This window comes from Hyperolius riggenbachi, chromosome 2 (genome assembly GCF_040937935.1).
Source record: "Hyperolius riggenbachi isolate aHypRig1 chromosome 2, aHypRig1.pri, whole genome shotgun sequence".
Taxonomy (NCBI): Eukaryota; Metazoa; Chordata; class Amphibia; order Anura; family Hyperoliidae; genus Hyperolius; species Hyperolius riggenbachi.
This window is the reverse complement of record NC_090647.1, coordinates 155,269,713-155,285,782: the sequence shown is the minus strand read 5'-3', so window position 1 is coordinate 155,285,782 and position 16,070 is coordinate 155,269,713. Positions and strand designations below refer to the sequence as shown.

The window sequence follows — 16,070 nt, the reverse complement described above, 5'->3', positions numbered from 1 at the left end:
ATGGTAAGCTATGAGGAGTGTGATGTGACTGGAGAAGCACAGAGCCTGTCACGTGACCCCGGAGCTACAGGGAGGTGGGGATGTCAGCACTGGAGGCTCAGATGCGGCTCCATCACTGGAGATGGTCACCTGCAGAGGGGGGGGGCTCTGGGTGGCCAGACATCTATTTTTTCAAGAAATAGGCTGTGAGAAGCTCCACCTACCAGGTAATATGGTGCTTCCCACTGACAGACTTCTCCATCCCCCCCCCCAGCTGTGAGAAGCTCCGCCCACAATCCACTGAAATGCTGGGTATACACATGCAATTTCCTGCCCGATCAAAACTAGATCGGACAGGAAGTTGCATCATGTGTACATGTCCAAAGTGCACCCGATCAATAAAGCAATCAATTTTCCAATTATAAGTGCACAAAATCGATCCTTTTATCGATCGGGAGCCAATTGGACAAGTTGGAAATAATCACTTGATTTCGGTCAATCAGGTGGGAAATTGCATCGTGTGTACCCAACATAAGCTTTGCCCAGTACCCGCCGGAAGCATCTCCTCACTAGTGACAACAAAAACGAATAGAAGAAGGAATTTCTCTGATATTATCAAAAATAATTTGATACGGCAAAATGAGGAAGCCTTTAACATGTTTAGTACAATGTGGGGCTGCTGGACTATCAGCTATGAACGCACCCTAGTGAACAGGCATACTTATTGTTCGGATAGATATTTAAATGCAATGATTATATTTAGGGATGGGACGAATCCACAATTTCTTCGAATCCGAATCCGGATCCGAATCTAAAAAGGTTCTCGAATATCTCGAACCTTTCGAATCCCGAATCTAACGAATCCTGCACATAAGAATTGTGCGATCCATGCAATAGTTGCCCGCACTATAGATAGCTAGGTAAAGGTGTCTTCAGTATAGCTAGCAAGGTATAGGGGCCTTCACTATAGGTTGCAAGGTATAGTGGCCTTCAGTATAGGCAGCAGGGTATAGTGGCCTTCATTATAGGCAGCCAGGTATAGTGGCCTTCAGTATAGGCAGCAGGGTATAGGGGTCTTCAGTATAGACAGCAGGGTATAGGGGTCTTCAGTATAGGCAGCAGGGTATAGGGGGCCTCAGTATAGGTAGCAGGGTATAGGGGCCTTCAGTATAGGCAGCAGGGTATAGGGGCCTTCAGTATAGGTAGCAGAGTATAGGGGGCTTCAGTATAGGTAGCAGGGTATAGGGGCCTTCAGTATAGGCAGCAGGGTATAGGGGCCTAGCCTTCAGTATAGGTAGCAGAGTATAGGGGCCTTCAGTATAGGTAGCAGGGTATAGGGGCCTTCAGTATAGGTAGCAGGGTATAGGGGCCTTCAGTATAGGTAGCAGGCTATGGGGGTGCTTCAGTATAGGTAACAGGCTATGGGGGGCTTCAGTATAGGTAGCAGGCTATGGGGGTGCTTCAGTATAGGTAACAGGCTATGGGGGGCTTCAGTATAGGTAGCAGGCTATGGGGGTGCTTCAGTATAGGTAACAGGCTATGGGGGGCTTCAGTATAGGTAGCAGGCTATGGGGGGCTTCAGTATAGGTAGCAGGCTATGGGGGGCTTCAGTATAGTTAGCAGGCTATGGGGGTGCTTCAGTATAGGTAACAGGCTACGGGGGGCTTCAGTATAGGTAGTAGGCTATGGGGGGGCTTCAGTATAGGTAGCAGGCTATGGGGGGGCTTCAGTATAGGTAGCAGGCTATGGGGGGGCTTCAGTATAGGTAACAGGCTATGGGGGGCTTCAGTATAGGTAGCAGGCTATGGGGGTGCTTCAGTATAGGTAACAGGCTATGGGGGGCTTCAGTATAGGTAGCAGGCTATGGGGGTGCTTCAGTATAGGTAACAGGCTATGGGGGGCTTCAGTATAGGTAGCAGGCTATGGGGGGCTTCAGTATAGTTAGCAGGCTATGGGGGTGCTTCAGTATAGGTAACAGGCTATGGGGGGCTTCAGTATAGGTAGCAGGCTATGGGGGGCTTCAGTATAGGTAGCAGGCTATGGGGGGCTTCAGTATAGTTAGCAGGCTATGGGGGTGCTTCAGTATAGGTAACAGGCTACGGGGGGCTTCAGTATAGGTAGCAGGCTATGGGGGGGCTTCAGTATAGGTAGCAGGCTATGGGGGGGCTTCAGTATAGGTAACAGACTATGGGGGGGCTTCAGTATAGGTAGCAGGCTATGGGGGTGCTTCAGTATAGGTAACAGGCTATGGGGGGCTTCAGTATAGGTAGCAGGCTATGGGGGTGCTTCAGTATAGGTAACAGGCTATGGGGGGCTTCAGTATAGGTAGCAGGCTATGGGGGGCTTCAGTATAGTTAGCAGGCTATGGGGGTGCTTCAGTATAGGTAACAGGCTATGGGGGGGCTTCAGTATAGGTAGCAGGCTATGGGGGGCTTCAGTATAGGTAGCAGGCTATGGGGGGCTTCAGTATAGTTAGCAGGCTATGGGGGTGCTTCAGTATAGGTAACAGGCTACGGGGGGCTTCAGTATAGGTAGCAGGCTATGGGGGGCTTCAGTATAGGTAGCAGGCTATGGGGGGGCTTCAGTATAGGTAACAGGCTATGGGGGGCTTCAGTATAGGTAGCAGGCTATGGGGGGCTTCAGTATAGGTAGCAGGCTATGGGGGGCTTCAGTATAGGTAGCAGGCTATGGGGGGCTTCAGTATAGGTAGCAGGCTATGGGGGGCTTCAGTATGGGGGGCTTCAGCATAGTTAGCAGGCTATGGGGGCTTTATTATAGGTAGCATGCTATGGGGGGCTTCAGTATGGGGGGCTTCAGTATAGTTAGCAGGCTATAGGGGCTTTAGTATAGGTAACAGGCTATGGGGGCTTCAGTATAGGTAGCAGGCTATGGGGGGGCTTCAGTATGGGGAGCTTCAGCATAGTTAGCAGGCTATGGGGGGCTTTAGTATAGGTAGCAGGCTATGGGGGGCTTCAGTATAGATAGCAGGCTATGAGGGGCTGCAGTATAGGTAGCTGGGTAATCCTCCTCCCTCCCCCCGCAGCCTCCTCCACTCGTCCCCCTGCATACATAAGGAGAAGCAGCCTCTCACCTCCAGCATCAGCGTGGAGCCCGGAGCAGCAGCCTTCTCCCTTCACTTCCTAGTTCCCCCTAGTGGCCACCTGACCGGCTCTTACTGATGACGCGTAGTAAGAGCCGGTCACTAGGGGGAATAAGGAAGTGTGCAGGAGGTCTGCCGCTCCGGGCTCCACGCTGGAGGTGAGAGGCTGCTTCATCTTATTTATGCGGCGGGCGAGCGGAGGCGGCTGCGGGGAGCGGGAGGAGGACAATTGCGAGCGGGGGAAGCGGCGGATGCGCGGCGATGCAGCGTCGGGATTCGGCGGATTCGGCGAACGGAAAATGGCGTCGGGATTCGAGTCCACGAATCTCGAATATTTCCTAATATTCGAGGGATTCGTGGATTCGCCGGATTCGTCGTCCCATCCCTAATTATATTTGTTTACTTCTTTTCATAATTCACTCTGATGTAACGCTTCCTGCATGAAGCTAGTTGGCTTTTGTGTATAAAATGACTTTGCTTATCTCTTCAATAAAACGTTGAAACAACAAAATATAAAATGTGACTCTATGATCTTTGTGTTAAATAATTAAAAAACAATATTACTTTAAAATAGGGATGGGACGACGAATCCGGCGAATCCACGAATCCCTCGAATATTAGGAAATATTCGAGATTCGTGGACTCGAATCCCGACGCCATTTTCCGTTCGCCGAATCCCGACACTGCATCGCCGCGCATCCGCCGCTTCCCCCGCTCGCAATTGTCCTCCTCCCGCTCCCCGCAGCCGCCTCCGCTCGCCCGCCGCATAAATAAGATGAAGCAGCCTCTCACCTCCAGCGTGGAGCCCGGAGCGGCAGACCTCCTGCACACTTCCTTATTTCCCCTAGTGACCGGCTCTTACTACGCGTCATCAGTAAGAGCCGGTCAGGTGGCCACTAGGGGGAACTAGGAAGCGAAGGGAGAAGGCTGCTGCTCCGGGCTCCACGCTGATGCTGGAGGTGAGAGGCTGCTTCTCCTTATGTATGCAGGGGGACGAGTGGAGGAGGCTGCGGGGGGAGGGAGGAGGATTACCCAGCTACCTATACTGCAGCCCCTCATAGCCTGCTATCTATACTGAAGCCCCCCATAGCCTGCTACCTATACTAAAGCCCCCCATAGCCTGCTAACTATACTGAAGCCCCCCATAGCCTGCTACCTATACTGAAGCCCCCCATAGCCTGTTACCTATACTGAAGCACCCCCATAGCCTGCTACCTATACTGAAGCCCCCCATAGCCTGTTACCTATACTGAAGCACCCCCATAGCCTGCTACCTATACTGAAGCCCCCCCATAGTCTGTTACCTATACTGAAGCCCCCCCATAGCCTGCTACCTATACTGAAGCCCCCCCATAGCCTGCTACCTATACTGAAGCCCCCCGTAGCCTGTTACCTATACTGAAGCACCCCCATAGCCTGCTAACTATACTGAAGCCCCCCATAGCCTGCTACCTATACTGAAGCCCCCCATAGCCTGCTACCTATACTGAAGCCCCCCATAGCCTGTTACCTATACTGAAGCACCCCCATAGCCTGCTAACTATACTGAAGCCCCCCATAGCCTGCTACCTATACTGAAGCCCCCCATAGCCTGTTACCTATACTGAAGCACCCCCATAGCCTGCTACCTATACTGAAGCCCCCCATAGCCTGTTACCTATACTGAAGCACCCCCATAGCCTGCTACCTATACTGAAGCCCCCCATAGCCTGTTACCTATACTGAAGCCCCCCCCATAGCCTGCTACCTATACTGAAGCCCCCCCATAGCCTGCTACCTATACTGAAGCCCCCCCATAGCCTACTACCTATACTGAAGCCCCCCGTAGCCTGTTACCTATACTGAAGCACCCCCATAGCCTGCTAACTATACTGAAGCCCCCCATAGCCTGCTACCTATACTGAAGCCCCCCATAGCCTGCTACCTATACTGAAGCCCCCCATAGCCTGTTACCTATACTGAAGCACCCCCATAGCCTGCTACCTATACTGAAGCCCCCCATAGCCTGTTACCTATACTGAAGCACCCCCATAGCCTGCTACCTATACTGAAGCCCCCCATAGCCTGTTACCTATACTGAAGCACCCCCATAGCCTGCTACCTATACTGAAGGCCCCTATACCCTGCTACCTATACTGAAGGCCCCTATACCCTGCTACCTATACTGAAGGCCCCTATACTCTGCTACCTATACTGAAGGCTAGGCCCCTATACCCTGCTGCCTATACTGAAGGCCCCTATACCCTGCTACCTATACTGAAGCCCCCTATACTCTGCTACCTATACTGAAGGCCCCTATACCCTGCTGCCTATACTGAAGGCCCCTATACCCTGCTACCTATACTGAGGCCCCCTATACCCTGCTGCCTATACTGAAGACCCCTATACCCTGCTGTCTATACTGAAGACCCCTATACCCTGCTGCCTATACTGAAGGCCACTATACCTGGCTGCCTATAATGAAGGCCACTATACCCTGCTGCCTATACTGAAGGCCACTATACCTTGCAACCTATAGTGAAGGCCCCTATACCTTGCTAGCTATATTGAAGACACCTTTACCTAGCTACCTATAGTGCGGGCAACTATTGCATGGATCGCACAATTCTTATGTGCAGGATTCGTTAGATTCGGGATTCGAAAGGTTCGAGATATTCGAGAACCTTTTTAGATTCGGATCCGGATTCGAAGAAATTGTGGATTCGTCCCATCCCTACTTTAAAATATTCCTTCTTGCGGCATCCTAGCTGCGATCAGCGGCAGACCTCTAGCATCAGTGACTCCTTCCATAGAGCCCTGCTATAGCTTTTTGACAGTTATATGCAAAGGTCCTTTCTGATACAATTTGGTATATTTGTTTATATAACTTTCTCTCTGGCTACTATACATGCTGTAATTACCATCATTGCTGTATTGAGATCCTTATGTGACTATATGATTGTTATTTAAATAATAAAAAGAGTTGTTTAAATAATAAAAATAAATAATAGGATAGAGGCTCCCAGCATCCTGTACTGATACCCAGCTGAGTATTGTGAGGTCATCAGGTAATCCCAGCATCCTGTACTGATACCCAGCTGAGTATTGTGAGGTCATCAGGTAATCCCAGCATCCTGTACTGATACCCAGCTGAGTATTGTGAGGTCCTCAGGTAATCCCAGCATCCTGTACTGATTGATACCCAGCTGAGTATTGTGAGGTCATCAGGTAATACCAGCATCCTGTATTTATACCCAGGTGAGTATTGTGAGGTCATCAGGTAATCCCAGCATCCTGTACTGATACCCAGGTGAGTATTGTGAGGTCATCAGATAGTAATACCAGCATCCTCTATGTATACCCAGCTGAGTATTGTGAGGTCATCAGGTAATCCCAGCATCCTGTATTTATACCCAGGTGAGTATTGTGACGTCATCAGATAGTAATACCAGCATCCTCTATGTATACCCAGCTGAGTATTGTGAGGTCATCAGTTAATCCCAGCACCCTGTATTTATACCCAGGTGAGTATTGTGACGTCATCAGATAGTAATACCAGCATCCTCTATGTATAGCCAGCTAAGTATTGTGAGGTCATCAGGTAATCCCAGCATCCTGTATTTATACCCAGGTGAGTATTGTGACGTCATCAGATAGTAATACCAGCATCCTCGATGTATACCCAGCTGAGTATTGTGAGGTCATCAGGTAATCCCAGCATCCTGTATTTATACCCAGGTGAGTATTGTGAGGTCATCAGATAGTAATACCATCATCCTCTATGTATACCCAGGTGAGTATTGTGAGGTCATCAGGTAATCCCAGCATCCTGTATTTATACCCAGGTGAGTATTGTGAGGTCATCAGGTAATCCCAGCATCCTGTATTTATACCCAGGTGAGTATTGTGACGTCATCAGGTGGGGGGAAAAACAGTATTGTTTGCATTTTGTTGATAGTCTATTCTGAACTAAGGATGTGATCATATTTGTTTACCTCTTTTCATAATTCACACTGATGTATTGGTTCCTGCGTGAGGCTCACTGGCTTTTCTTATATAATGACTTTGATTATCTTTTCAATAAAACTTTGACACACACACACACATACACACACACACACACACACACACACACACACACACACATAATGATTTTTATTATAGCCATTTGACAGTTATATATAACAGTCATTTACGATATCATTTGGTATAGCTGGTTACATACCTACTCTCTGGCTACTATATATGCCGCTTTAATTACCATAATTGCTGTATTGAAATCCTTATATGTGACTCTATGATTGTTGTTTAAATAATATTAAAAAAAAAACCAATAATTACCAAAACATTCCTTCCTTCTTCAGTGTGCGGCATCGGAGCTGCGATCAGCGACAGAGGTCTCGAGGCGAGTGCCTCACTCCTACAGCGGAGCTTCCTTATAAAGCCACAGAGAGGACCACGTTGAGAACAGACACATCCTCCGCGCGCCAGATTTGTGCTTCTTGTCCGGCCTCCTTGCGGGTTTTCAGGCGATCGGCGACCCGCAAACCCGGGACCCCTGCTGCCTCTCCATCTCCGTACCTCCCCCTGAAGACCCGAACAGGAAACCCTGAGGAATGCCGCCGCTTTCTTGTGGAAATCCCCCGATCCATGGGCGCCCCCTGGCGGTCACAGAGCTAGCGGCGGGGAGGCGGCTGTTCGGGGGCAGATTGCGGGGGTGAGAGGGAGGCAGAGAGCGGAGATCGCTGCTGGGAGTGGAGGAGTGGTCTCTAGCAGACACGTGTAATGCTAGTCGATGCCTCCAGGGGGCAGTGATGGGATGCTATGAGGAGTGTGATGTCACTGGAGAAGCACAGAGCCTGTCACGTGACCCCGAGCTGCAGGGAGATGGAGATGTCGGACTAGGCACTGCTCCTCGCCGCGAGAAGCCCCGCCCCTCGGCCGGGAGAAGCCCCGCCCCTCCACTAACTACGACAAACTCCTCCCACCACATACGCGAGTAACAAATATGGTTCAGGTAGGTAATATGGTGCCTCCCCTGACAGGCTTCTTCCCCAGTACCCACACTGACCTCAACTCTTACTGGCACCAACACTGACCGCTCCTCACATATCCCCACCACACCCACGCCGACCCCCCTCCCCCTGTACTTACACTGACCTCAACTATCCCTGGCACCTACACTGACATCTCCTCACATATCCCCACCATACCCACACTGACCTCCCCCCTCCCTAGTACCCACACTGACCTCAACTATCCCTGGCACCTACACTGACATCTCCTCACATATCCCCACCACACCCACACTGACCTCCCCCCTCCCTAGTACCCACACTGACCTTAACTCTCCCTGGCACCAACACTGACCACTGGCCTCTCCTCACATATCACCCTACACCCACACTGACCCCCCCCCCCCCCCCCCCCTCCCTAGTACCCACACTGAACGCAACTCTCCCTGGCACCTACACTGACATCTCCTCACATATCCTCACCACACCCACACTGACCTCCCCCCTCCCTAGTACCCACACTGACCTCAACTCTCCCTGGCACCCACACTGACCACTGACCTCTCCTCACATATCCCCCTACACCCACACTGACCTCCCCCCCAGCACCCACACTGACCTCTCCTCACATATCTCCCTCACACCCACACTGACCTCCCCCCAGCACCCACACTGACCTCTCCCTCCCCAGCACCCACACTGACCTCTCCCCCTCCAGCACTGATCTTTCCCCCCAGTACCCAAACTAACGCACCCACACTGACCTCTCCTCTCATATCCCCCCACACCGACCTCCCTCCTCCCCAGTACTAACACTGACCTTAACTCTTACTGGCACTAAAACTGACCGCTCCTCACATATCCCCACCACACCCACGCCGACCCCCCTTCCCCTGTACTTACACTGACCTCAACTATCCCTGGCACCTACACTGACATCTTCTCACATTGCCCCACCATGCCAACACTGACCTCCCCCCTCCCTAGACCCTACACTGAACTCAACTCTCCCTGGCACCTACACTGACATCTCCTCACATATCCCCACCACACCCACACTAACCTCCCCCCTCCCTAGTACCCACACTGACCTCAACTTTCCCTGGCACCTACACTGGCATCTCCTCACATATCCCCACCACACCCACACTAACCTCCCCCCTCCCTAGTACCCACACTGACCTCAACTTTCCCTGGCACCTACACTGGCATCTCCTCACATATCCCCACCACACCCACACTAACCTCCCCCCTCCCTAGTATCCACACTGACCTCAACTCTCCCTGGCACCAACACTGACCACTGACCTCTCCTCACATATCACCCTACACCCACACTGGACCCCCCCCCCCCCCCTCCCTAGTACCCACACTGAACTCAACTCTCCCTGGCACCAACACTGACATCTCCTCACATATCCTCACAACACCCACACTGACCTCCCCCCTCCCTAGTACCCAAACTGACCTCAACTCTCCCTGGCACCTACACTGGCATCTCCTAACATATTCCCACCACACCCACACTGACCTCCCCCCTCCCTAGTACCCACACTGACCTCAACTATCCCTGGCACCTACACTGACATCTCCTCACATATCCCCACCACACCCACACTAACCTCCCCCCTCCCTAGTACCCACACTGACCTCAACTATCCCTGGCACCAACACTGACATCTCCTCACATATCCCCACCATACCCACACTGACCTCCCCCCTCCCTAGTACCCACACTGACCTCAACTCTCCCTGGCACCAACACTGACCACTGACCTCTCTGCACATATCACCCTACACCCACACTGGATCCCCCCTCCCTAGTACCCACACTGACCTCAACTATCCCTGGCACCTACACTGACATCTCACATATCCCCACCACACCCACACTAACCTCCCCCCTCCCTAGTACCCACACTGACCTCAACTATCCCTGGCACCAACACTGACATCTCCTCACATATCCCCACCATACCCACACTGACCTCCCCCCTCCCTAGTACCCACACTGACCTCAACTCTCCCTGGCACCAACACTGACCACTGACCTCTCTGCACATATCACCCTACACCCACACTGGACCCCCCCTCCCTAGTACCCACACTGACCTCAACTATCCCTGGCACCTACACTGACATCTCCTCACATATCCCGACCACACCCACACTGACCTCCCCCCTCCCTAGTATCCACACTGACCTCAACTTTCCCTGGCACCAACACTGACCACTGACCTCTCCTCACATATCAGAGTGACCAGACGTCCCAGATTGCCTGGGACACGTCCCGGATTCGGGGTCCGCTGTCCCAGGCTGCATGAGGTCCCGGGAAACGTCCCGCTTTCAGCAGCGGGACGTCCCGGCCTCGGGACTCTGGCCACTCTATCCTTATGAACTGGCAGCGGCGTCTATAGACGCCGTGCCAGTTCATTGCCCGCAGCCCCGCTCCAGCCTCCTCTTCCGGTGTCTGTTCCAACACCGGCAGGCGAGCAGGGCTACGGTAAGATGGCTGCCGGAGCCCTGTACTGGAGACTATTTGTCTCCAGTACAGGGCTTCGGGCGCCATCTCGCCGTAGCCCTGCTCTGCCAGGTTGTCAGCGCGGGAGACTTCAGGAGGAAGGTGGTCCCGGGAGCAGCGCGCCAGAGGCCGGAGACTTCTGCCAGGTGAGTAAATGCTTTCTTTTCCAGGTGAAATGTTTGCCCGCATTGCGTTTCTTTTCCAGGTGAAATGTTTGCCCGCATTGCGTTTCTTTTCCAGGTGAAATGTTTGCCCGCATTGCGTTTATTTTTCAGGTGAAATGTTTGCCCGCATTGCGTTTCTTTTCCAGGTGAAATGTTTGCCCGCATTGCGTTTCTTTTCCAGGTGAAATGTTTGCCCGCATTGCGTTTCTTTTTCAGGTGAAATGTTTGCCCGCATTGCGTTTCTTTTCCAGGTGAAATGTTTGCCCGCATTGCGTTTCTTTTCCAGGTGAAATGTTTGCCCGCATTGCGTTTCTTTTTCAGGTGAAATGTTTGCCCGCATTGCATTTTTTTTTCCAGGTGTAATGTTTGCCCGCATTGCGTTTCTTTTCCAGGTGAAATGTTTGCCCGCATTGCGTTTCTTTTCTGGTGAAATGTTTGCCCGCATTGTGTTTTTTTTTTCCAGGTGAAATGTTTGCCCGCATTGCGTTTCTTTTCTGGTGAAATGTTTGCCCGCATTGCGTTTCTTTTCTGGTGAAATGTTTGCCCGCATTGCGTTAATTTTCTGGTGAAATGTTTGTCTGCATTGTGTTTCTTTTCTGGTGAAATGTTTGCCCGCATTGCATTTCTTTTCTAATGAAATGTTTGCCCGCATTGCTTTTTTTTTTCAGGTGAAATGTTTGCCCGCATTGCGTTTCTTTTCTGGTGAAATGTTTGCCCGCATTGCGTTTCTTTTCTGGTGAAATGTTTTCCCGCATTGCGTTTCTTTTCTGGTGAAATGTTTGCCTGCATTGCGTTTCTTTTCTGGTGAAATGTTTGCCCGCATTGCGTTTCTTTTCTGGTGAAATGTTTGCCTGCATTGCGTTTCTTTTCTGGTGAAATGTTTTCCCGCATTGCGTTTCTTTTCTAGTGAAATGTTTGCCCGCAATGCGTTTCTTTTCTGGTGAAATGTTTGCCCGCATTGTGTTTCTTTTCTGGTGAAATGTTTGCCCGCATTGCGTTAATTTTCTGGTGAAATGTTTGCCCGCATTGCGTTAATTTTTTGGTGAAATGTTTGCCCGAATTGCATTTATTTTGTTCTGACATGTTTGCCCGCATTGCGTTTATTTTGTACTGACATGTTGCCCGCATTGCGTTTATTTTGTGCTGACATGTTGCCCATTGTGTTTATTTTCTGGTGTCCGGGGTAACTGTTACTGCATTTATTATTTAATGGTCATAGGTAGCTATGTTTGCTGCTTTGTGGTTACGGTATACTATTAGCATCACACAGTTTCTGCACACCCATGATGCAAAGTCTTGTTTGTCCACATCATGGAGTAAACACTGCTTTCTTATGCCTCGCTGTTACATAATTACGTTAGCTCCGCACATACAATGGCATGGCCACGCCCATTTTTCGCCAGCCCTCTCCCCAGTCTTCGTCGCTGTGCGCTCCTCAGTCCTCCCCACTTTTCACCGTGGCGCGCTACGCGTGACGCCCCCCCCTCCCCGTCCCAGGTTGGACCCACAAAGATCTGGTCACTCTACCCTACACCCACACTGACCCCCCCACCCTCCCTAGTACCCACACTGAACGTAACTCTCCCTGGCACCTACACTGACATCTCCTCACATATCCTCACCACACCCACACTGACCTCCCCCCCTCCCTAGTACCCACACTGACCTCAACTCTCCCTGGCACCTACACTGACCACTGACCTCTCCTCACATATCCCCCTACACCCACACTGACCTCCCCCCCCCCCAGCACCCACACTGACCTCTCCCTCCCGGGCACCCACACTGACCTCTCCCCCTCTAGCACTGATCTTTCCCCCCAGTACCCAAACTAACGAACTCTCTCCCCCCCCAGCACCCACACTGACCTCTTCCCCCTTACACCCATTCGGGTTAGGGTAAGGTATCAGGTAGGGTGTTTTTGCCAGGAGGATGGTTAGGGTTAGGCATCAGGTAGGGTGTTTGTGTGAGGGGGATGATTAGGGTTAGGCTTCGGGTAGGGTGTTTGTGCGGGTCGGTGGCGTAGGGTGTTAGTGTGGGGAGGATGGTTAGGGTTACGCATCAGGTAGGGTGTTTGGTCGGGGTGGTTAGGTATCAGGTAGGGTGTTTGTGCGTGGGGAGGGTGGCATTAGGTGTCAGGTAGGATGTTTGTGGGGGGAGGGGGGTTAGGGTTAGGCATCATGTAGGGTTTTTGTGTGTGTGTTGGGGGGATGATTAGAGTTAGGCATCAGGTAGGGTGTTTGTGTGAGGGGGATGATTAGGGTAAGGCATCAGGTAAGGTGTTTGTGCCAGGAGGATGATTAGGTTTAGGCTTCAGGTAGGGTGTTTGTGTGGGTCGGTGGCGTTAGGTGTCAGGTAGGCTGTTTGGGCGGGGGTGGTTAGGGTTAGGCATCAGGTAGGGTGTTTGTGCGGGGGGAGGGTGACATTAGGTGTCAGGTAGGATGTTTGTGGGGGGAGGGGGTTTAGGGTTAGGCATCATGTAGGGTGTTTGTGTGTGTGTTGGGGGGGATGATTAGAGTTAGGCATCAGGTAGGGTGTTTGTGCGGGGCGGTGGCATTAAGTGTCAGGTAGGGTGTTTGTGGGGGGGAGGGTGTTAGGCATCAGGTAGGGTGTTTGTGTGTGGGGGATGGTTAGGCATCAGGTAGGGCGTTTGTGAGAATCCACTCAGCTGCCTGCGCAGGCAGGCAGCCTTTTGACCATTGTTTAGGTTTGCATGCTGCAGGACTCTGGAACAGAGACCTGTCTTTCCATTGCAAGTTCCGGTCTGTTCTCTTGCTGGGGAATTTGCATACATTCGTTATGCAAATCCCCTACCTGCCTTCTTTGATGACTGGCACTATAAGAGCTTTATGTTTCCCAGAAGGCTTTGCTGGTCATTTCCCTTCCATGGTCTGTTCCTGATGGACACTGCTGGAGTGTCAGCCGTTGCTATCTAGAATAGTTAATTCCTGGGGGTTGCTTTAGGCTCCCCTTCTAGCCCAGTCAGGTTGTATTATCTGTTTGTTTGTTCTGTTGCCATTGTCCTGTCCCAACGGTGGTCGACAGGAAATGGTTCTGATCTCTGTTCTTGGAGTATAGCTGGTGCAGCGGTTGCTACCAGCTATCTCTTCTGTTCTGTCTCCTGGGATCGCGCTAGCTACTTTTCGCTAGCGCTGGGGATCCTTCTGTTCTGTCTTCTGGGATCGCGCTAGCTACTTTTCGCTAGCGCTGGGGATCCTTCTGTTTTGTCTTCTGGGATCGCGCTAGCTACTTTTCGCTAGCGCTGGGGATCCTTCTGTTCTGTCTTCTGGGATCGCGCTAGCCACTTTTCGCTAGCGCTGGGGATCCTTCTGTTCTGCTACTCTGTACCTGGATCGCGCTAGCCACTTTTCGCTAGTGCTGTGGATCCTATCTCTCGCTTCTTCCTGTTTTCGTGTGCCTGTCTTGTCTGCTACGCTTGCTGGAGGCTCGGTGACGTAACCGTTAAGCAAGCGCTCGCGTCCTCTGTTTCATGTTTGTCTGTTAATGGTTAGGTAGGCGTGCTTGTCTCTATTGTGCTTATCACGTGGAGACCGCGCATAACCGCGTGCACTGTTGCGAATGAGTGCGGTGTTCGCGGTTAGCTAGCGTTTGTTATTTTCCGTATCTCCTCATTGTATTATTTGCTGTGCCTTTGCTACCCTCGTGCCCTGTTTTGCTCAGTCTTGTGTCTCTGTCGGCAATCGCCATTCTTGCGATTGCATTCCCACTTCGTTTCCGCCGTTGTGTGTTCACCGTCGCTGGGTGGCGACTAGTTTGGTGGAAACACATTGGTTCTGTCCCTTTGCTCTGTTTCTTGTGGGCTATCCAGCCCTGCCTGATCGTACCTTGTCCTGGATCTGTACAATTCCCGTCTGGCATCTGTGGCTGTGCAGCGACTGTGTTCGCCTGCACTCCATAGCGCCATCTGCCAGAGGGAATTGCCCTCTGCGGGTGCATAGCACCTAGCCTGGGTGTCCTCAAATATACGCTTGTGGAGGAAATCCGCCGCGTCAGCGCACGTCTGGTGCGCTGACCGCGAATACGATTCCACAATCGTTACAGCGTTTGTGCGGGTCGGTGGCTTTAGGTGTCAGGTAGGGTGTTGGAAGGGGTGTTCAGTTAGGGTAAAGCATTGGATAGGGTGTTTGTGCGGGGAGGATGGTTAGGGTTAGGCATCAGGTAGGGTGTTTGTGCAGGGGAGGGTTGCATTAGGTGTCAGGTAGAATGTTTATGGGGGGAGGGGGGTTAAGGTCAAGCATTTGGTAGGGTGTTTGTGTGTGTGTTGGGGGGATGGTTAGAGTTAGGCATCATGTAGGGTGTTTGTGCGGTGGCGATAGGTGTCAGGTTGGGGGGTGTTTGGCTAGGTTAAGATATCGGGTAGGGTGTTAGGCATCAGGTATTGTAATTGTGGGGGGGGGGCTAGGGTCAGTACCTATTCAGTAAGGAGTCAAAGGCAAGACTCCCTAACACTGCAGAGTGGCCTCTTTGTTTCAATTGTTTATGTGATGTACTTAGATATAAATATAAGCACTTCATACGTTTCAAAGTCTTTATTAACAATTACATGAGATTTATGCAAAAAGTCAGTATTTGCAATGTTGGCCCTTCTTTTTCAGGACCTCTGCAATTCGACTGGGCATGCTCTTAATCAACTTCTGGGCCAAATCCTGACTGATAGCAACTCATTTTCTCATAATCACTTCTTTGAGTTTCTCAGAATTAGTTGGTTTTTGTTTGTCCACTCGCCTCATGAGAAATGACCACAAGTTCTCAATGGGATTAAGATCTGGGGAGTTTCCATGCCATGGACCCAAAATTTCTACGTTTTGGTCCCCGAGCCACTTAGATTTCATTTTTGCCTTATGTCACAGTGCTCCATCGTGCTGGAAAATACATTGTTCTTTACCAAACTGTTGTTGGATTGTTGGAAGAAGTTGCTGTTGCGGGTGTTTTGCTACCATTCTTTATTTATGGCTGTGTTTTTGGCAAAATTGTGAGTGAGCCCACTCCCTTGGATGAGAAGCAACCCCACACATGAATGGTCTCAGGATGCTTTACTGTTGGCATGACACAGGACTGATGGTAGTGCTCACCTTTTCTTCTCCTGACAAGCCTTCTTCCAGATGCCCCAAACAATCGGAAAGGAGCTGTCACCATTGATGCGGATAGCGGCGAAACCGCTTCCGCATCTGAACACACGGCATGTTCCGCCGCGGCGTCCCCGGGCCTCCCGTCGGCTACGGGGAGGTCCGGGTCTTCTGTTACATATGGCGAGCGCCAGGCTCGCGCGCGCGCAGATCGCCGCCGCTCTT

At 51.3% G+C, this 16,070-nt stretch overlaps 1 long non-coding RNA gene across 2 annotated transcripts in view; it reads left to right on the top strand.

Annotated features, from left to right (window-relative positions):
- The first annotated feature begins 7,399 nt into the window (after positions 1–7,399).
- LOC137545936 (uncharacterized) overlaps positions 7,400–16,070 on the top strand; it is a 15,113-nt gene continuing 6,442 nt past the window's right edge. Inside the window, exon 1 of one of the 2 annotated variants that reach the window (XR_011026125.1) lies at positions 7,400–8,075. This is a non-coding gene — a long non-coding RNA (uncharacterized lncRNA). Of the gene's footprint in view, positions 8,076–10,654; positions 10,741–16,070 lie in introns of those variants that run through there. The other variant, XR_011026126.1, reaches the window with a different exon arrangement.